We start from the raw sequence: 23241 nt of genomic DNA, 5'->3' as shown, positions 1-23241 counted from the left end.
AACCCCCTGAAATTGTGAACTTGCTTGTTTGGAAACCCCCTGAACTTGTGAAGTCACTTGTGTGAAACCCCCTAAACTTGATTGTTTGATACTATAAAAGCAGTGCTAATTTTGTACTCAGGAACTGTTAGCGTCACCAGTTACCGAGTGTGCAGAGAACCAAGCTCGAGCTTGCAATAAACGACTCTTTGGGGTGTGCATTGATCTTGGTCTCTGTTAGTCTGCAAGGGGGCATCTTAGATCTGGGCACTTCACCTAGGAATTAACTTAACCACAGAAGTGAAGGATCACAATGATGAAAAATTTAAAAACCTGAAAAAGGAAATCAAAACAGAACTTAGGAAGTGGAAAAAACTCCCATGATCCTGGATTAGAAGGATCAACATTGTGAAAATGGCAATACTTTCCAAAGTATTGCCTATGAATATTCTAGCCTTATTATTCAAGGAAATAGAAGAGTCAATCCAAAAATTCATATGGAACAATTAAAGACACCGAATAGCAAAAATGATCCTTAACAGAAAGAACTGTGTTGGAGGAATATCAATGCCAAATTGCAAACTCTACTACAAAGCCATATTAAACAAAAAAGCTTGGTAGTGACACAAGAACAGAACTCAGGACCAATGGAATAGAATGGACAAGCCAGAACTGGACCCACTGCCCTATAGCCATCTAATCTTCGATAAGGAATCTAAAAATTAGGATGGAAGAAAGACAGGCCCTTCAGTTAATGGTGCTGGCAAAATTGGTTAACAACTTGTAGAAAACAAAAGCTAGATCCTAATATATCAGCCTTCACCAGAATCAACTCCAAATGGATCAAAAACCTCAGAGTCAAAGGAGACACTCTGAAAACATTAGAGGATGGAATAAGAGAAACCTTAGGTCTCCTTGGCACAGGCTGAAATTTCCATAAAAGAGACCCAGAAACACAACAAATCAAGGAAAGGTTGGACTAATGGTATTGCATGAAATTCCAGAGCTTCTTAATGGCAAAGGACATAGCTAGCAAGATCAATAGAAAACCCACAGATTGGGAGAAGATCTTCACTAACCATACAATGGTAAAGGGTCTAAAATATATCTAAAATATACCTGGAACGCAAAAAATTAAATCCCCCAACAACAAATCCTCAATGGAACAACTGTTCAATAAATAAGTGAGCTAAAGACTTAAAGAGACACTTCTCTGAAGAAGAAAGAAGGATGGCCAATAGACACATGAATAAATGCTCACTTTCCCAAGCCATAAAGGAAGTGCAAATCAAAACAACATGGATATAACACCTCACCCCAGTTAGAATTGCTAAAATCAAGAACTCAAATAACAACAGATGTTGGAGGGGATGTGGGCTGAAGGGATCTTTACTGCATTGTTGGTGGGAGTGTAGACTTGTTCAACCACTTTGGAAAGTAGTATGGAGGTTCCTCAAAAGACTCCACATAGAGCTCCCCTATGACACAGCAATCCCACATTTGGGCATTTATCCAAATGATCACAAACAAGACCATACCAAAGCTAGGAGCACAATTGTGTTTATTGCAGCATTATTTACCATAGCTAAGATATGGAACAAACCAAGATGCCCCTCTGTAGATGAATGATCAAGAAAATGTGGTATATATATATACACAATGAAATTCTATGCCTCCATCAGAAAGAATGACATTGCCCCATTTTTTAGGAAATGGAAAGACTTGGAAAAAATTATATTAAGTGAAGTAATCCAGGCCCGAAGAAACAGAGTTCTCATGGTTCCCCTTATTTGCAATAACTAGTATATGTCTGAGAGAAGCAGAAAAGTTCAGATAAATTAATTTTAGGCTAAATAAACCCCAAGATAAGGATTCAAATGGTTTTTCTTCCTTGCGATTATTTCTAACATATATACATAAGATGATTTTTTTGTTGCTTTGTACATTCCTTCCCCACGGTATAACCCCTGTTCTCACTGTATTTGATGTTGGTATACTTTGTGGATGGGAAGGGACAAGGAAAATTGTTTAAATAGGGATACATTGGGACCCATTGCAACAATGAGATGTACAAGACATTATGTCGAAAAATGAACCTAACAACTTTGACCGAGAGGTGGGGGGGTGAGGGTGGTGGGGGTGGGCATGGAGGTGTGTCGTGGGGGAGAGGGCGATGGGAAGGGATGGGAAGGGGAAACAATGGGGGAGGCTACAATGCTTGATAAGAAATGTACTCATGGGCTGGGAAGGTGGCTCAATAGTAGAGTGCTTGCCTTGCATGCATGAGGCCCTCGGTTAGATTCCTCAGCACCACATAAGCAAAAAGAAAAAAGTCAGAAGTGGCACTGTGGCTCAAGTGTAGAGCATTAGCCTTGAGCTGAAGGGTTGAGGGACAGTGCCAAGATCCATAGTTCAGGCCCCACACCCGGACACCCCCACCCCCAAAAAAAAAGAAACGTACTTATTACCTTGTCCATGTAATTGTATACCCTCTCTGCACTATTTCCACAATTTAAAAAAAAAGACATAATCTTTAACTTCCAAGTTAAAAAGAGACTAATAGCATACCCCTCACTTAATTTAGATTCTTGAAAAAATATTTACTTGGCCTTTTCCCACTTTAATGCTCCAAAATAAATGAAAATTTTAAGAAAATTAATGTGATTGTCATTACTTCAATCAGAACACTAACGGTGATGTGCCCTCTTTTTCTCACTTTGCTCTTGGAAAATATTCCCTAAATTGATAATGTTGTGGTTGATTTGAGAGTCAGAGTTAGGGGCTTCTACTTGTATGATTATCCCAGAATGGTATAAAGTAGTTTTTTTTTTTTCCTACGTTATCGAACTACATTTCCTGGCTGTACTTTGATCACACCCTCACACCTGAGCACATTTTTTGAAATTGCACTTCAGCATTTCCTTGGCACATTCTTCTTTATTCCTTTGTCTTCTTTTCCACGTTCGTTCTGAGTTCACAGTTGCTCTATTTCCATTTCATCTGTACAAACTGCTAAGAACATTGTTCAGCTACCACTTCTTGTTTGCACATGCCCAGTCTATGTAAGAAGGTACTTTTTCCATGTTAAGCAATAAGGTCATACTCACTATCTGAAGGGGAAAGTTCAACAGTATAACCCTATGCCCACATTAGCGGGTGTAGAATTTAATGCATTTCAAGACAAACAGGCATATTATAATTGAAAGGTTCCTGAGGGACATTTTCTTGGAGCTCATTAGATTACCCACGAGAACTATAAATATCCACAAAGTTTGGAGGTAATTGGTAAGTATCCAAATTAACACTAGATCCTGAATGTTGTGTTAATACAAGTCACCATTGTATTATTGTTACATTAGAATCCTTCTCTACTTACCAATGTATATGAGAAAATGAAAGAAAGGCATTACAGCAAAATGCCTTATCTTTTTAGGCATTTATTCCTAGTAGTGAGGGTACTGTCTGAACTCTTCCATTCAATAAAAGTTTGAAGTTTATAAGTGCACTTCCTACATATAAGAACTTGTGGGAAGTGGTGCTGTGGCTCAAGTGGTAGAGTGCTTGCCTTGTGCTGCAGAGCACAGGGACAGCGCCCAGGCCCAGAGTTCAAGCCCTATGATCGACAAAAAAAAAAAAAAAAAGAATTTGTGGCAGGTTGATTGGCAGGGTTATTTAAGAATGGAAATATCCCTGAAAAGAACTAGATTGAAATACAGTATTTGGCAGTTATGATGACTCAATGGCTAAAGAAGAATCAATTTGAGGTGTCTTGAGTAACATCAGTAAAGCTGTATTTTCAACCTAATACTTGGTATTACTTGTCCTACATTTTTAATGGATAGGCTGATAAGATACCTAAACATATCTAAAGATATTTCAATGAAATCCCAAACTGATGTGGATACATGGGTAACTCATTGGAACTGTAGGACAAATGAGTCCTGTCTGTGTTTTAGTTCGATCTATAATCTCCCAGCTAAACAAAGGCTTCAAAACTATTCACAGAATACATCTAAGTAAAGTTCATGACAGTTATATCTGTATAATTATTCTAAGGATAAGATAAAAGCATTTGTTCCCAACATTTAAAATCAACAGGATCTGTTGAATTCCTGGATGCAGAATTTTATGGCTTCACATTCATACCTCAAAATTTCATCAATATGACATATCTCTATCATTTTACCAAAACTCTGTTCCTATTGAACTTGTCTATGCCCTTTTAATTTTCAAATCCAAATAGCATATTTCCTTCAATACCTCTGTAAGAGTTTTGAACTTTTCTCCCTGCAAATTCTTTCCTTTCTTTACTTGTGTAAATCTGTGTTTATTACTTTCTTGTTTCCTTCTTTATCTCTTTCTTTCTTACAATCTTGTCCACACTGGTGCTCATAATGCTCACACTTGTGTCAGAACTTTCCTTTTCCTCTTCCCTTTAATAATGTCCCCAATTTTATTATTCTTTTTCATATTCATGGTCATGGATATTTTGATGATGTCTAAACAGACCTATCTTTGCATCAGTTTAATATAAACTCAGAACTCTCAGCGAGTTTTTTCCCCTAAATCCATCATTTCCTCCTGTAATCTTTATCACAAAGAATATCACTAACACAGTTGCCTGGCCATAGATGTAGAACACTTTAGATTTCTTCTTACCCATCTACTCTCTCCCATTAGATAAGATGAATCATCAAGATTTTCTCAGTTTCTGTCACTAATATGGTTTCTATATACTCCTTTTTATACCCCTGAAACCAGCCTGTTTCATGTAGTCACCTAGTATTAAACAACCTTTAACAAGTAGGTTTTTTCCCCTTAGTTTTTTTATACTGGTCCTCTCCATCACCAAATTACTGCTCCTTATAAGCACACAGAGTGAAGACCTCAGACACAAATTCTAGTATCATTATTTATTCATTACATTGACTGTAGGCCTTATTTCTCATCTGTAAATGGATGTAATCTACCAGAAATATTGAAGAATGTATTTATTGACTTCTAGAGCAAGGAAAAAGAAAAGTGAAGAGTCCTTACATTTTCCACCTTAGCTTACAAATAAGAAAAGATTCAAATTCAGTTTGTTGGTAAAAATCTCAAATTTTTTCATGCAGAAATAAAAATAAATTTTATCTCCTGGCTCTAAGGCCTGTGTTCTTTTAAGGCAACTACAGATATGTAAGTGGTATTATGTAAATTGTTTCATGTGTTTACAGATCTATTGAAGAACTCTTAATATGTCTAAGGCATTGGGGTCCCTGGGTAAGGGTCACAAATTCACCAGGACACAAGGGATGCAGAGTGCAAACAGCAATTGCCACTGAATGCTGTGCTTTATTGTTAGTGGGTATTTAAAGACAAGCAAGCATTATCTTTGCCAAGATTTAGTCAGGAGACATTCACAAAATATTTCAACAGGTACATTTTTACTTAACCTATGAGACAATGTCTTGGTATATTATTATCTAAACTATTTTAGAGAAAGCTCAAACCACTTCCCTAATATCAGGAAAATGCTTGACTAGCTGTTCATCTATGTTTACGCAGGCAGAAGAGCTACTTCCTCAGCTCCCAGGAGTCTGTGACATATGTTTTGAGATAGGGAGATAGAACATGTTGCCTCTCGAGCCCGTCATGCCAAGAGCTGTCCATATACACAAACACAGTCCTCAGATAATCCTGAGATTGGAGCCTGTATCATTCTGCTCTTTTAACATAGACTCTAAGTCTTCATAGAAAACATTGGTTATTGAATAGTATCTATATGGGAATGTTATTTGAAGTAATTACACTTAGTCCATGTAAATTTCTCTTTTGTTTTATTAGTTGTCAAGTGTTCTTCATAAATTTATACATAGATTTTCTCCAGTGGACTGGAGAGAAACTAAAACTGACCACGGATTTCTGTCTAATGAGTGAACATGCTTGAGGCATTTGTTGTTACCTTCTAGGGATATATAACTAAGCCAATGGCTGTCTGGGTAGTGAAAGGCTTTCTCCTAAGTTCCCAAGGCTAGAACAAACAAGATCAGTTGATAACAGAAAGCACTCAGCATATTATGTTTTATCTATGTGGAATAATCAGCATTTGTAAATAAATGATTTTATTTATAAAAAAAAAAATACCACCATGAAAAGTAAGTATACATTAGACAGACTGCAAGAATAACATTAGGGTTTTACTGTCTCACCAGTTTATGTGATTGTGTTTCTTGATATTGAAACTCTCCTCTTGTTATTGTATGTAATCCAATGCTGTTTATAACTATGTATTCAATGTGGGAACTCTAGCTATAGAGATGTCTAATAATTTTTCATTTTCAATCACAACATTGTCATTATCAGGCTACATTGTGGTCATTATTTTTATTATTATTAGCATCATAAGTGCTAATTATTGAAAGTCTGATATGTGTCTTTGATTTTGCAATTATTTGTATTTTGAGTAATAATTTTAATGTTATCACTGTGCATGCAACCATGTTAAATTTTTGAATAAAGAAACAAAAAAATAAGCCATACCAGGTAGCTTGACTATGTGCTTATAACAAATTATTGAACAGATTTTTTGAAGCATTGCAAATTCCTAACCAGTACGAATTAACTTCCTCCATCACTGTGATTACACACAAATATTTAAGAGTTTGAACAGAATTTTTCAAAGAATGTACTTATAAACATTACTACAATATCTTGTGTATATCTAAAATTCCATTGAAAGTAAAAAATTCTACTTTCTATTGAATTATTAGTTATTTTACTACAGGAAACTTTTGAAAAAATAGACTGTACTTCTTTGAAATGAAAAAGGTAAAAAATAGTAGCATAAAGTTTTCAGAGGATGTCTGTCTTCAGAAATATATTTATATATGTGTATATATATTTCTATGTTATGTGTAGAAAGACACACATTTTTAGAGAGAATTTGTCATCAGAAATATATATATATATATATGTCTAAATTTATGTGTAGAACAATGTACATTATCATGAAGCAAAAATCTTAAAACATTATAAAAATTAAAAAAAAATCAAACCAAGTGCCAGCAACTCATGCCTATAATTCTATCTACTCTGGAGGCTGAGATCTTAGAATTGTTTTCAAAACTAGCCCAAACAGAAAAATACTTGCTAGATTCTTATCTCCAATTAACCACTCAAAAACAGGAATTAGCTCTGTTCTTCAAGATGTAGACTGCTGGCCTTGAACGTATTTTAATGTTTTTTTCTTTCATGCATGTGTTTCTAACACATTTATAAGATTATCTCTTTGTTGCTTTGTATGTCCCTCCCCCACAGTATAACTCTTGCTTTCACTATATTTGATGTCAGTATAACTTGTGGAGGAGATGGGGAAAAACCAGTTGTTTAAGGATACAGGTGGACCTGTTGCAACAATGAGAAGTACAAGTTGTCATGTCCAAAACGAACTTTACAACGTTGGTGGGGGGGGGGGCTGGGGGGGGAGGAAGGAGAAGGATTGGGATTAGGGGGGGAGGGGGGAGGCTGGGAAGGGATGTGAAGGGTAAAAAAAGGAGGAGGCTGCAATGCTTGGTAAGAAATGTACACATTATCCTGCCCATGTAACTGTAACTCCTCTGTACAGTATGTTCACAAATAAAATTAAATTAAATAAAAACAAATGCCTAGGGACAATGCCCAGGCCTTGTAAACAATAACAACAAAAACAACAACAAAAAGTATCACATTAATTTCACCAAAGCATCTTTTAACTGCTGTGAATATTTCTTAGAAAAATGAATGCATGCTCCTGGAAAATGTTAAGTAAAAAGTATCGAATATTTACATCTATGTTAAAATATGATTATTTAGATTGTTTAAGGTATTTAGTTAATGATTAGGAATTAAGAATAATGATTTGTAGGTAATACATTGGGACGAGCCTTTTATTCTATTTTATGATAATAGTAAGATGACATTTGTAATGATTATATAAAATTATTCTTGCTTGTTATTTGTATTATAATAAGTGATCAACAGTTTTAAATGATTTCCTAAGGAATGGATCATTTGCTTAATGGTATCAATACTTTTGTAATTTCAAAACAATTAAGAAAATTATTCCAAGGCTGGTTTGCTCTAAGACTATATTTGTTTTCTTGTTCTATTTTTCATATGTTCGTAGAAATTAAAATTCCAAAAATTCAATGGAAGTTAGCATTCAGGAACATCTTCATAAACACTAATACTGAAGTCCCGTAAGTGGAATTGTTGTATTTCCTTTGTTATTTTCACAAATAAATCATGATGATTGTGATTTTTTTTTCTTTTCACAGCTATTGGCTCTTATCTTGAGAATACTTTTTTCCTAGAAAAGTAGAGAAAAGCAATTGGATTGAGCAAGTAAGATATGGTTTTCATAAAACGCAGATGCATAGATTTGTGTCTTCTCTCATTTGCTAAAAGTTTCTTCCAGAAAAGATTATACATTACTTATAAAAGATACATAATTCCTACGTATTCCAGTTATCACATGCACTTTTTGAGTGACTTATCTTTGTATACACTCAAAATAAACAGAAATCACATCTTTGTTTTAAAAACTATTTTACAAATAGTTTTTAACCAACACCAAAACATCATTGTAGGTAATCTGCTTTTTGTGTGAAGTATTTTTAACAATAGATTTTTTACTGACATGTAATTCACATGCAATATATTATCTCCTTTCATTGTATACATTTTAGTACTTTGGAAGTGAATTGTACAATCAGAGGTTTTCCAAGTGTAATTTTCACAAGCTTGCATTTCTTCAAATAGAAATTCTGTAAACTTTAGAACAGACATTAAAATAGATATAAAATTCACTTACAGGAATTTGTCCATCATACATTCTCTACAGTGTGTCTTTTCAAAATTTGTTTTGGGGGATTATATCCAGGGTCTCCCATATACTGTTCCAGTGCACTGTCAATGAACTACATTCCCTGTCCAAACAAGTTTTTTACTTCTCTTTAATACATACATAGAAGTGTAATGGCTGGATCGTATACAATTCACTTTGACCTTTTGAAGACTTGAAAACTTGCTTGCTAAAATGATTTCAGTATTATACAAATCGATCTGCTATGTGGAGTAAATCAATTTCTCCACAAATGCATTAGTATATTTTGTTTCGTCTTTTTATATAATTGTCACATTAGTGACTTTTCTTTTTATTTTTTCTTAGATACTAAGGAGGAGCTTACTTCATTTGCTCCTCCTATTTACTATTAATTTGCATATGTTCTTTAAAGAAATATCCTATTCAGAATAATTTGTATACAATTAAAAGATATAAAAATACTTAAGACTCAGGATCATTATAGCCTTACATTGTAACATAAGCAAGTATGTGTCCTCTATCTATTGGATATGTTTTCACTTCTGTTATACTGTCCTTTGAATTTTGAAAGGTTATCAGTTGATATTATCTAGTTTATTCTTGCTTTTCTTTATCCACTAATGAGCCCCATGAGCATCTAGGACTACAAGCATGACCTATTGGTGCATGTTTCTCTTTCAATATTTTAAGTGTTTTCTCTTTCTTTTGAATTTAAATATTCTTCTTTCTGTAATTCTGCAAATTCTCAGATGGTTGTTCTCTAACAGTCAAGATGTTAAGCATCTGTTTGATTGGTAATTTTCCTTTTTATCATGTTTGACATATTTTTCATTGTTTCTATTGATTTTTGAGTTATCGGTCCTAATTATTGCATATGATGATTAGAATATTTAATATATAGACTTCAGCTTTGCCTCTAAGGAGATGGTAGAAGTCATGTTCAAAGAACGTTTTATAAGATTCTTATAGAGACAGCATTTTGAACTTTATACATATAAACAACAAAAATTATTTAGTTAGTCTTTGTTTCTATGAAGAAATTTTCAAAATAGGATTTAAATTATATGCTAATATATTTTTAAATGCCAACTGAACAAAAAAAAATAAAATATGACATTCAGCAAAGTTTTCCCTAGATGATTGTCCCATTTATCTTCACCACCCCACACACACACTTTTCCCTGTTTTGAAGCCTAGAAAGGAAAAGGAAAATTAGTGTTGATTATTAACATTGTGAAATTCTCAAACTGTCCTTTTAGAAGGTCTAAAGGATTGGGATATAGAATTGTGATTGACACCAAGGCTAGCATGTGCGAGGCCCTGCGTTGAATCTTCAGCACTGAGAAAAGAGGATGAAGAATAAGAATAAGAGGGGCGGGGAAGGTGGCTCACTGGTAAAGCGCTTGCCTTGCTTGCCTGAGGCCCTGGGTTCGATTCCTCAGCACCACATAAGTAAAAAGAAAAAAGCTGGAAGTGGCGCTGTGGCTTAAGTGGTAGACTGGACCCAAGTAGAAGAAGAAGAAGAAGAAGAAGAGGAGCAAGGAGGAAGAGAACGAGGGTAGGGGGAGAGAAGGAGGAGGGGGAGGAGAAGGAGAAGGGGGAGCTGAAGGAGGAAGTGCTAGAGAATCACATTTATCCACAGTTTATTTAGTGAATAATTATGGCAAAATAAGAGGTTCAAGTTTCTTTTTGATCTTATTGTAGTTCCTGCTTAGCCTCTGGATATACATTCCAAGTATATACCTGAAATCAATGAAGTACTTTATAGAGTTAACCTTCAGTATCCAGAATTTCAACATTAGGTGTTCAACCAACCAGAAATTTTAAATATTCAGGAAAAATTGTTCCCCAAATATTCAATATAGCAACTATTTACATACTGTTACATATATGTTGGTAATATATATATATATATATATATATATATATATAAAACATTGACATAATTTAAAGTGTAACTTACATTGTATGACATATTATCCTATTTCATATATGGGAATGGAGCCTATGCAGATTTTAGTATACTCAATCAGTTCTGAAAGCAGCCCTATAAATTCCAAGATGACCATTTTATGCTTTTACCCAGACAAATATAGTTACAATAAATCTTAAGTTATAAATTAGGAACAGTAAGACAATTATAACAGAAACTAATAAAATAGAAGAATTGCAACAATACACTGTAAAAAAGTAATGTGAAATGGGTGTGAAAGTAATGTGAAATGGGTGTGGAAGTGCATACCTGTAATCCCAGGAAACAATATTGAGGAAGGAAAATAATGAGAGAGATCTACAGTGAGACATTACATCCACAAAACTCAAAAAAGGTATTGTGTTAATGTGAGATTTTTTTCCATTTAGTCTTTTCAGAGCACAGTTGAGCACAGGTAACTAACTACAGAAGAGGAAATTACAGTGAAGGGGACTACTTTATATTTAAGTGTTTTGTGAAGAGAAAAATGTATCCTATTTAAAGGTTCTCTTCTGAGAAGAAAAGCCATCACCATTCTTTTGCCTTTTTCTGAAACTAAGATATTTCTCGCCTCCCACTTAAGCACCTTCACACCTGGGTTGTGGAAAGGACAAGCCCTTCCAAACTAGTTTAGCTGTGCCATCAAGGCTTTCCATGGAACAAGTAAAAACATGTTTTATTTCTGAACAATCAAGCTTCCTGTAGCCTCTTCAATCCTCCTTTTTTTGCTCCCAGATATCCAGAAGACCCTAGTATAAAGACATATTTTGTATTTTCAGGTGAGTGAGATAAATGACTTCCTTAGAAGAAAATGTGAATGTGAAGATTGAAATTGAGAAGGGAAATCAAAATCTTCCATCTTTTTTACTAAGTACAGAAAAAAATGATATGTGCTTACATGCTGAGAGTAAACAACTTTTCCAGCTGTGCTAATGAATTTAATCTTTATGCTGAAGTGAAATGTGTCTGACATGTGTCCTGAACCCTAATTCCTTATTTTCTGAGAGCACCACCCCTTCAGGAATTCGGATTTGTGCCGTGAATATTTCCCTCCTATAAAATGTAGTTGCTTGGATATTTTGAATTTATGAAGCTGGATGAATTTGATATTATTCTCAGATAAAATTTAAGCATGAAAATATGAATTGAACCTGATTAAATGAAGTTCTTTCTGCCCATTTTCTCCGGTACAGATTTCTCTGATGTAGGAAATCTATATTTTAAGTCGTTCTGGATGCCTAACTAGGTCTGTATATGTGGATGAGTCAATATGAATTGCAGAATTCGCCACATTGATTTTGGAGGAAAGACTCACCGCTGGGAACTGGGCAATGATACAGAAGACAGTTGAGCTGAAGCCATGAGCCCACCTACCTGTGTTCAGCTCCCAATCTCTTCCCATGTGGTGGTTTCTTTTTCTATCCAAAAGGTTTCTGGAGCTTCATCTTATTCTGGCCTCTTAGTAGACAAACATGAGTGGAGTGAAAGTAAGCAAGGGAGATGTGTCAGCTGGATTTTTGGGGGGATCAGTGTGGGGCCTGAACTCTGGGCCTGGGCACTGCCCTCAGCTCTTCAGCTCAAGGATAGTGCTCTACCACTTGGGCCACAGTGTAACTTCTGACTTTTTCTGTTTATGTGGTGCTGAGAAATCGAACCTAGGACCTCATGCATGCAACGCAAGCACTTTACCACTGAGCCACCTTCCCAGCCTGGGCAGAGGGATTTTATCTGAGGATGCATCACACTTGGAAGCTTCTGGCTGAAAACCTCAAAAAGACAAAGTGAAGAAACACCTAAGAGAAAAAGTAATATAGGAACACTAAAAACAGTTTCTTGGATAAGGAGACTCATGAATTGGTGTCACCTGAGGAGAAGCTGGTAGAAGAGAAAATATTCAGGAAGAATGAGAAGGGGGTGGGAGTGGAGTGAAGGAAAGAGGCCTAGATTACCTAGAAATGGGACTTCAATGTGAGCTTAATTTTACTGTGGGAAACCAACCCCAATGACTCAATAGCTTACAACTTTGATTACTCTCTCTCATGCTACCAAGCCTCTTCCAGGTCCACTGACACTCAGCATGGTGTCCATTCTGGGATTCACTGACTGCTAGAGGTTCCCAGGGGAAGAAAAGAGTGAAACCCACAGGACTAAAACTCAGAAAAGACACGTGTCATCATTTCTTACATGTCATTTGTCAACGTAAGTTATACAACCAAGCCTGGTAGCAATGGGGATGGGAATATATATTGTGAACATTATAATACTATCTATTATTATTGTCATATAATAATCTAACTTCTATTATTTTTACCAAACGGAAAGAGAGGGAATTTCTCCCTTTTTAGGAGTATGTGACAGGACATTCTGTAGAATGGTCTTCAATTGTGGGCTGTCTGAATCTTTTCGCCTAAGATTGTGGCTATGAGGTTTCAGGGAGGAGAATTACAGTGCAAAAGTATGCACTGGTATGGTGCATACTGTTATAGTGGCTCACAATTATATTCCATGCCTGAGATCTGAGGATAGTGATTCGAAGCCAGCCTGGGCAGGAAAATCCATGAGACTCATCTCCAATTAACCAAAAATAGCCAGAATTGGAGCTGTGGCTCAAATGTTAGAGCAATAGCTTTGAGGGGTGGGGTGAGGGGAAGCTCTGAGACAGAAGCTTGGCACTGAGTTCAAATCCAGGATTGGAGGATGGGGGGAAATGTGCTCTGAGTGCATGAAATCAAGGATGTATGTCAACATCACTATTGATGGTAACTTTGGGGTAGAGTTGATCAGTTTTATTCTGGAAATGATTTGTTCCACTCTTCTCTGTCTTGTATTCTTTAAAAGATACAGTTATGCACTATCTGGCCCTAAGTGATGTGGATTGCGCTGATGCACTGGTTACATTTTTTTTCTACTTAAAAAATTATACTTATATATACACAATGGAATTCTATGCCTCCATCAGAAAGAATGACATTGCCCCATTTGTTAGGAAATGGAAAAACTTGGAAAAAATTATATTAAGTGAAGTAAGCCAGGCCCAAAGAAACATAGGCCCCATAGTTTCCCTTATTTGCAATATCTAGTATATGTATGAGTCAAGCGGAAAAGGTCAGATAATGTGATGTTAGGAAAATGAACCCTTAGATATGTATTTTAATGTTTTTTCTTTCATGCATGTGTTTCTAATGCATTTATAAGATTGTCTCTTTGTTGTTTTGTATGTCCCTCCCCCACAGTATAACCCCTGCTTTCTCTATATTTGATGTCAGTATAACCTGTGGAGGAGATGGGGAAAAACCAGTTGTTTAGGGATACAGGTGGACCTGTTGCAACAATGAGAAGTACAAGTTGTCATGTCCAAAACGAGCTTTACAATGTCGGTGCGGGGTGGGGGGGAAGGGGGGGAGGAGAAGTAGTGGGATTGGGGGGGAGAGGGGAGGCTGGGAAGGGATGTGAAGTGTAAACAAAGGAGGAGGCTGCAATGCTTGGTAAGAAATGTACGCATTATTCTGCCCAAGTAATTGTAACCCCTCTGTACAGTATGTTCACAAATAAAATAAAATTAAATTAAAAAAATATACCTAAGTAGTGAACAAAAGAGTACTAATTTTTTAATTTTTATTTTTTTATTGTGAGGAGCTTTAATTTAATATATCAGTTGGTGAGTACATCTTAAAGGATGTCACCAATTTGATCATTCTTCTTTATCTTTCCCAAACCCACCCCCTGAATTTACCTGGTTACATTTTCACACACATACATTATGCTTGGATTCGCCCAATGCACCAGTTTTGCAAAATTTCTTCATTGTACAGGCAAGGAAGATGAAGTTGAGGATTACAAGCCCAAGATAGCATAGCTATTAATTGGAATCAATATTATTTTACTTACAAAATCTTCATCTTCACCTCAGGAAATCTAGAAGCATATATCTTTGTGTGTGTGCTGTTTCTTTGGCCTGCATGTTGTCCCTGAGCTGCTTTGTTCAAGGTTAGAAATCTACCCCTTGAGCCACAGTACCACTTTCAGCTTTTTGGTGGTTAATTGGAGATAAGAATCTCATGGACTTTCTATCCTGGGCTCGCTTTGAACCACAATCTTCAGAACTCAGTCTCCTGAGTAGCTAGCATTGCTGGTGTGAGCCACTGGCAGCTAGAAAAACATCTATTAGTTGTCCCATTTAAACATGGAAGCAGTAGGGTGATTGATACTGGTGATACGCAGATAATGATTCCTCTACTTGTTCCTCTCTGGTGTTATGACTAGTGTGATAATGCTCTTTCAGGTTTATATCACTGTGCAATCATTGTTCCATTTTGTTCAGTAACAGTTTTTCAGGGCAGGAGAACTCTGAGGGAAGAATATGGGATGAAAATTTTGTCTTACTTTTTGTGGCCTGGAAATAGCTTCTCAGAATGTTTGAAAGAGGAAATAAGATTCCATATCGTCCGAATAAAGGAAAAGACACACACCTGCCCTAGAAGAAGTGCCACAGAAGGACAAATGGGAAAACTCATCCAGGCTCAGAGCAAAGCAACAGGGTGGGTTGTTCAGGAGCATGAAAATTTGTGAAGATTTTTTTACCATGGAGAGATCACTCAATGTTGTAATTTACAATATATTCCAGGACTCATATCTGTTTAAGTCTGTTTCCTCTGAAGCATGTTTGATAATGACAGAAAGGAGAATGTAACAATGGCACGTGGTTATGTTTTCTGAACCAGATTTCAACTCTCTCCCCAAATAAGTTAGGGTTGTAATGAATGACTTGGATTTCCTGAGAGAAATTCATGTTTAATTCCTTGTTTCTATTAAGGTTATCAAATGATAACTTTAAATTTGTAAGATGTTATTATAACAAATATGAAATAATTTTTTTATGTTATTAAGAGCCACCCAGTTTCCTTTCAGATAGAAAAGATTTGGCCGAATTCCAACTAACGTCTTTACATCTCAGCTCCTCAGGACTGCAGGCATCAGTCACCTCTCCTGGCTGAGACAAACATTTTTGGTAAGGAAAATCACTATGATATAGATCATGAGGCATGGAGGATGTAGACTAAAAAGGAATATTTTGAAAACATTAACAAAACTGAAGTTATCACAAACTTGCCGGCTTCAGTGAGGATAACAATGAGAAAGAAGATCCAGAGGCAGAGAATTGCAGACTAAAGATAAGTGAGTGAATATCTCTTTGTTAGCAGAGCTACTGAAGATTTCTTTTTAGAAAAATTAGGCTTCATATAGTGGTGCATGCCTATAATTCTAACTACTTATGACTTAGACTCTGGAAGGTATCGGAGGCTTGCTCTTGGTATGGTGAAAATATCAACACCTAAAACAAACGTGACACATGTTGATAAGAGAGGCAGAAGTAGGAGGAGCACAGTTTGAGGCAGAAATGGGTCTTTGTGTGTATTGGATGGTAATTAAGTCATGGAAGCAAGCCTTCATGACTGGGATTTATGTAAACAAAACCAAATAGATTTCACTCCTGATCTTTAGTGCAGTGTATCACTCAGAAAAAAAAAATCCTGACTCTGCTGGCATTGCAATCTTGGACCTCCAGGCTTCAGAGTGCAGAAATAAATTTGTTGTTTATAACCAGTTCAGTGTCTGGTAATTTGCCATCATAGGTCAAAAGGACTAACAGTAAGGTAGTTGACAAGGACTGTTGTGGTTTCTCTTTTTTTCCTTTTTTCTTTTCTCTTTTTGTTGGTTGTGGGGCCTGAACTTTGGGCCTGGGCGCTGTCCCTCAGCTCTTCAACTGTAGTCTAGCGCTCTACCACTTGACCCTCAGCCCCACTTCTGGCTTTTTCTGCTTATGTGGTGCTGAGGAATCGAATCCAGGGCTTCATGCACGCAAGGCAAGCACTCTACCACTGAGCCACTGTCCCAGCCCCAGTTTCTCTATTTTAATTTTCCATCTTTCTGGAGTCCTTCTGATATTGAAAAATGCTAAGGCTCCATAGAGAAAAGTTTTAAAATTGCCCTGGTGTCCATCTCTGACTTCATAAATTTTGGAGTGTAAGGAATTACATCAAGTACCCGAGAGACCTAAGACAGCACACTTCATCGTCTTCTGCTTTGCTCATCAGCACCTGGTGCAAATATGCATTATATAAACAAGTCAACTATAAGTTATAATAAATTTAAAAATGCATAGCCAGAAAACACTTTAGGAATACTCTTGCACTGTAGTCTCATTGGCTCCCATGTCCAAAATAGGAAATGGAGGTTTAAATAGAAGTAGGGAATTTACTCAATGTTGCAAATCTGGTATATGGGTCCATTTAAACTCAGACTAATCTATATCCATACTTAGGCTAACATACCATGTATATTTATTTATCTGCAGAAATAAAAGGCTCATAGACCATTTTTCAAGTTCTAGACTCATATGTGCTCTCATGATATCTCTGTCCTGGGTGTTTACTGGTGCCCCCAAGTCATATGAGCTGAAGTTGATACATCTGTATCCACGCAAATAAAAATGGCTGGGATTTGGGCAACTGAAACTTGAGCTAGAGTGCCACTTCCATGAACTGTTAAAATCTCCTATGCAGTAATAATGTGTAATCAACAGTATGCAATCATGGGCTAGAGAATAAAACGTCTATGATGGTGCTAGGTCCACCTCACAAATCGTTCTTGGTCTCTTTCTTCCTTCCTTTTCAGTGCTGGGGATTGAACCCAGGGCCATATACATATTAAGAAAGTGCCATAACACCAAGCTATATGGCCATTTCAATCTCTCCAATTTCACTTTCCAATTTAATGCTACCTAGTTCCTGATACTTTACATTCCTTGGTCATAATATTTGGAGATTACTGAACTTCGTAAGCTTTTCATCATTTTACAGAATATTTGTTTTCTCCCTTCCTATGTATCATGACATTGTGCAAGAAAGATTTTCTTGAATTCCCCAGCCAGAGTTCATGGCTCATCATCAGGTTCTATTTTACCATGTATGTCATTATATTACTATATTTATAATAAGAACTCACTTAAATAATTGTTTTTCTTCAGACTATTGGTAGAACCATGTTCAAGCCTAGCTTTATATAAACAGGAGTAAAATTTTTCTTGTCTTATTTTCCTCTTTTTGATTTGGTACAAATTGTCTTGATTTTGTAAAACGGTTCTTTATCCATGAATACTTTTTCAGGACATTTCTGTGTATTGTATATAATACAATTAAGAGATTTCAAGCCAAAGAAGACAACTCAGAATTCTAGAGGTTAATGTCTGTATTCTGTGTTCCTGTGCACTTGGCAATGCATTTGGCATCTCAGTGTTACAACAATAGAAATCTATATTGAAAGTTGCTTTCTTTTTGGTTTCCCATTTTGAGCCATATGAAGCATTTAAGGTATATAGCAAATTAACCATGGGAGTATGAGCTGGAAATCTTTTAAAAATATTTTTTATTGTAAAGATTTTGTATAGAGGGGTTCAGGGTTACAGTTACAGTAAGGTAATGAGTACATTTCCTGTCGAGCATTGTTACCCCCACCTTTGTTTTCCCACTACATTTCCTTCCCTCTGTACTTTCCCAACTCCTCCTTCCCCCTACCCCAAAGTTGTGAAGTTCATTTTCAACATAGTGTATTGCACATCTCATTGTTACATTTGGTCGACCTGTATACTTGTTTCAGCATTTTATTATTTCCCTTCCCCTCCCCACATTAGAAAAATGTATATACAAGATGCAGGGAACGGGAATCAAATACAGTGACAACAGAGGATATATGTGCTGGTAATCTTTAGCCTTCAAATTCTAAAAGAAAATTAAGCAATAAATGATAAAATTTGTTCATAACGGTACTCTTAGGCTTCCAATTGACGCTCTGATTCTTCCATTAAAATAAAATCTTGTTAGAATCAAGTTCTGATCCAAGCTATAATGGAAATACCCATGGAAATGATGACATTATGTTGGTATTAGTGAAATATGCCTTCCTATTAATGAAATACAATGGAAAAGGTTTGTACAAAAACTGGATGATAGCAAGAGGGATTTTAGACAAAGGCATTGTAGTGGGTAAGGTGTGTAAAAGTTACAAAACTGGAACTGCATTGCTGGGGAAAAGAATAACTTCACAGGGAGGAGTAACTTACTGTTTCAGATGAGCCAAGTTAAGATGGATCATTTTCTTAGAAGAATGTTTGTATTTGGTTCTTTCTAACAACTAGCAGATGCTAATCTATTTATTAAAAATAGATACTAGAATGAAAAGTCCAAAAGTACTTTGATGATCCCTTTAAATATATTGGAGACAACAAAGATTTTCAGTGATAAAAACAGTTCAAATAATTATGGAATTTATTAGCACTGGAATCTCATGTACTCATTATAAGTAATGTTCTTAGAACAGTATGAAATTTCTAAGGATGTTATTGGATAGGAAATATATGCATGATATAATGTGATGAAAAGTCAAATTATAAAGTAGGCTCACACCTGCAATCCTACTGAAAAGGGTGAGATTTGAGGATCATGGTTCAAAGCCAGCCCCCATTTAACCACCAAAATACCAGAAATGAGCTGTGGCTAGAGTTGAGGAAAAAGAAAAGCTGAGAACAATGTGCAGGCCCTGGATTCAAACTCCAGGTTTGGCAATAAACAAATAGTAATCAAAGAAATATATGACCCTAAATTTTAGGAAAATATGTATAGACATATATGAATGCAGAGGGGTCTAATTGTGGTTTTCCAGTGTTTACCTCGTGAAGCTCCAAGATGAGAACAGTACAAATATTTACAATATGTTGGAAATGATCTGTACAACTTGGGGGGGGATTGAGAAAGTGAGGGAAAGAGGAAGAAAAATGAGGGAGGGAGTAACAAGTTAGATAAGAAATGTTATCACTACCGTACTTATGTAACTGGAACCCCTCTGTACATCACCTTGACAATAACACTAAAATAAAAATAGAAACAAAATTTTTTATTTATGTTATTATATTTGAAAGTATATTTTAAGAATTATATTCATGTTTTAAATTTCTAGTGCATCGCCCCACTCTACTGGATTATACTGGAATATGGGGGGAATTACTTACACCTCAGTCCACAAGTAAGGACCCCAATAAGAATTCTACATAGAAGCGTCAAAATGGACCAAAGGGTCCTACCCATAATACTTTGCTTCTACAGCAAATCACACAACCTCCAAAATCCACATTATTTAATCATTTAAAGGGAAATGATGAACCAGCATCTCCATTTGTAGATATACATACTTGTGACAAGGATGGAAAAGGCACCAAGAACCACAGTGAATGATGCACAATTTTAAGGAAGATTCCATAGATAAAGGAATGTGTCCCACACATTTCCAACTGTAAATCTGGGAAAGTCAGTCATCTTTGTCATACTAATAAAAACCACAAAAAAGCTAACTATGAGATTCAAAAAGATTGCATGAGAACAGGTGTTCATTGTGACAGCACAGCCAATTTCAATCACAGAAGCAAAGCTGCAAAGAATTGCTAAAATTTCCACCTATTCTTTCCTACAGTTGAGAGTGTTAATTCTGCTGACATTGACTATTTGATCCTCTTCCTCTTCACAAATAAGTGTGCCTATATAGAACAATTTATATCTATATCTTAACTTCATGGATGTCTAGCCTTTCTGGTCTGATCTTCAGTCTTAGTACCATCTATGTAGCATATGTAGTTTATAAACATGAACCATCCCTTAACAAGCAGAAACATGCTCTAAAACAGTTGAAACAGAAACATCTGTGATAATGGAAATATTCTATATATGCATTGTCTAACACACTACCCACTGGCTATATGCGGCTAATGAATCTCAAATGTGAATAGTGTCTGAGTCATTAATCTTTCCAATTTCAGTTAAATGAAATTTTAAATAATAAGATTCATCTACTCACTCTTAACTGAACAGCTCAGTTTCCAAATAAGGAAGCTGGAGTTCTTACAAAGATGTTAATAAGTATGAAGTCTTGACTTTAAACATGCCAAATTCTTACTCTGGCACACACTTAAATTTCTAGCGGTACTGGAGGATTGAACCCAAAACCCTATACTTGTGAAACAGCATCTCTACTAGTGCCATACCTGCAGATTGTAATTGGATTGCTCATTTTGAGGTAGTATCACTATGCCTGGGACTGATTGGACTGCGGTCCTCCTAACACAGGCAAGAAAACATTGCACCCAGCAAATGGTTAGAGTTTCTGAAACTTCTTTTTATTGTCTGGGCTTGCCCGGCACTGGAATTCTCTAATCTTTGTTTCCCAAGTAGATAAGATTAAAAGTTTGAGCCACTTTATCATGTAAATGTATATGATTTCAAAATATCATGATATTACCTGTATTTGTGCTTAACATATAGATCTAACCTTAATTTTCACCCTCTTTTGTTTAGTACTCTGAGTTGAAAACATTGGCTTTCTTGATATACATGGCTTTGTTTTAGATGGAATCCCAGAAAAATTAAAAAAAAAAACTCTCCCAAAATTTTATGTCAAAAATCATGGAAAAGAAGGCTTCAGGTTGGAAAACAACAACAACACCGATCCTTAATTTATAAATGCAACATATTTATACTGTTAGTCAATGCTTTCTTAAGTATGAAAAGAGAAGAAAGGCAGAAATGTGAAACATTTGTACATATACCACAGTTGCTTTATTAGTCTGTAGTTGAACACAACTTTGATTTATATATTGGCTGTTGTTGTGAATAAAGTGAATAACAATGAACTACAGATATATTTAAGAGTTACGGAGAGAGAAATAATCACATTATTGGTGGGTAAGATGATACATTAACTTAGCATTTCTTTATTTTTTTGTCGGTTGTGGGGCTTGAACTCAGGACCTGGGTGTTGTTCCTCGGCGCTTCAGCTCAAGGCTAGCGATCTAGCCCTTTAACTACAGCACCATTTCCAGTTTTCTGGTGTTTATTGGAGATAAGAGTTTCACAGACTTTTCTGCCTGGGCTGGCTTTGAACCTGATCCTCAGATATCAGCCTCTTTAGAAAACTGCATACTACTTTCCACCACGAGAATACTAACCTGTATTTTGACCAAGAGTGTAGAAAATTTCCTTTTCTCCACACTCTCACCATTATTGTCTTTTATAATAACGGGCAAGTTTTTACTATCTACAGCATTCCCCAGACTGGCCTTAGACTTAAATCCAACCTCCTAAGTGCTTGGAATTACAAGCCTTTACCACAACACCTGGTTCCTTTGATTTTTTTTTATAAGAGTTATAATAGTAATGAAGTAGTATAGTAATTTTGAATTACATTTCCCTAATGACTTCTGGTCTCAAAGCATTAAGCCAGCATAGAAGTTGTATTAAGTACAACTTTGTTAACCCACTGTCGATCTTCAGGGATTTAATGAAAACATGTCTATTCAGAACTTTTGTCCATTTGAAATCAAGTTTTTTGTTAATCTCATCTTTATTCTTCTATGCAAAATCAATAAATAATCCAAGGTAGTAGAAAGGAAAAAAATTAAGCAACTCAACATTTTTCAATTATCAATAACATGATATTGCTTAAATCATTTTCTCTTTACGCTTGAGAATATATAATTCCATTTAGTTAGACCTTTTACAAGGCCGTATGGGTTTTATTTATTTTACCTTGATTATTCATTCCAAAGTGTACGTGTCTAATTTCCCTTGGATTCTTTCAATCTCAAGTAGTTCAGATTTGGACTGAAGAATAAATTGAAGGAAACAAAAAAAAAAATACAGTTCCTCTCTTCTGATGATGTCTCTACAAGAATGAGGAAAGAGTTCATGCTTCTAAGGACCTATGATAGGATATCAAAAAGAGAATTAATTCCTCTAGGTCTTCCTAATGATGTAAAACACAATATATTGCTCAGATACTTCTGTTTTATCAGTTTTTCACATTTACATATGGACTTCACCTCAGTTTACAACCTTCATTCATTATTCTGTCCCTGATATTTTCACAATACCAAGACATACGATAACCAGTTTGATTTACAGCATGAGAAGTTATCCACCTGGCTTCCTCGGAAGCAGAGCATGGTCAATACATAAGATTACTTCTGGTTGCTCACTACATGTAATAGTTTTTGTAATGTTTATCGCATTCTATTTAATATTTTAAAAAACGCGCTGACTAAACTCAAAGCTCATTCATAGAAGTTTAGGTTAAATATTTCACAAGTTTTATTTCCCTTAATTCTTAAGATAACATTTGCTATAATCCTAATGTTATTACCATTTTAGTGTTGAGAAAAATTGCAACTAAGGGCACTAAGTGCATGGCCCAAAGACACACAGTGAGAAAGGAAATGAGTCAACGTTTCCTTTTGAAAAAGTACTAAAACTTACTATCTTTTAAGAATCCCAAAATGAAAAAAAAATTCACATACAATCAACAAAAATGCTTTAAAAGTAGGAGATAATAAAACAGGCCCCCA

Source organism: Dipodomys spectabilis, unplaced genomic scaffold, assembly GCF_019054845.1.
Source record: "Dipodomys spectabilis isolate Male_0828 unplaced genomic scaffold, ASM1905484v1 ptg000583l, whole genome shotgun sequence".
NCBI lineage: Eukaryota > Metazoa > Chordata > Mammalia > Rodentia > Heteromyidae > Dipodomys > Dipodomys spectabilis.
Note: the sequence above shows the minus strand (reverse complement) of the source record.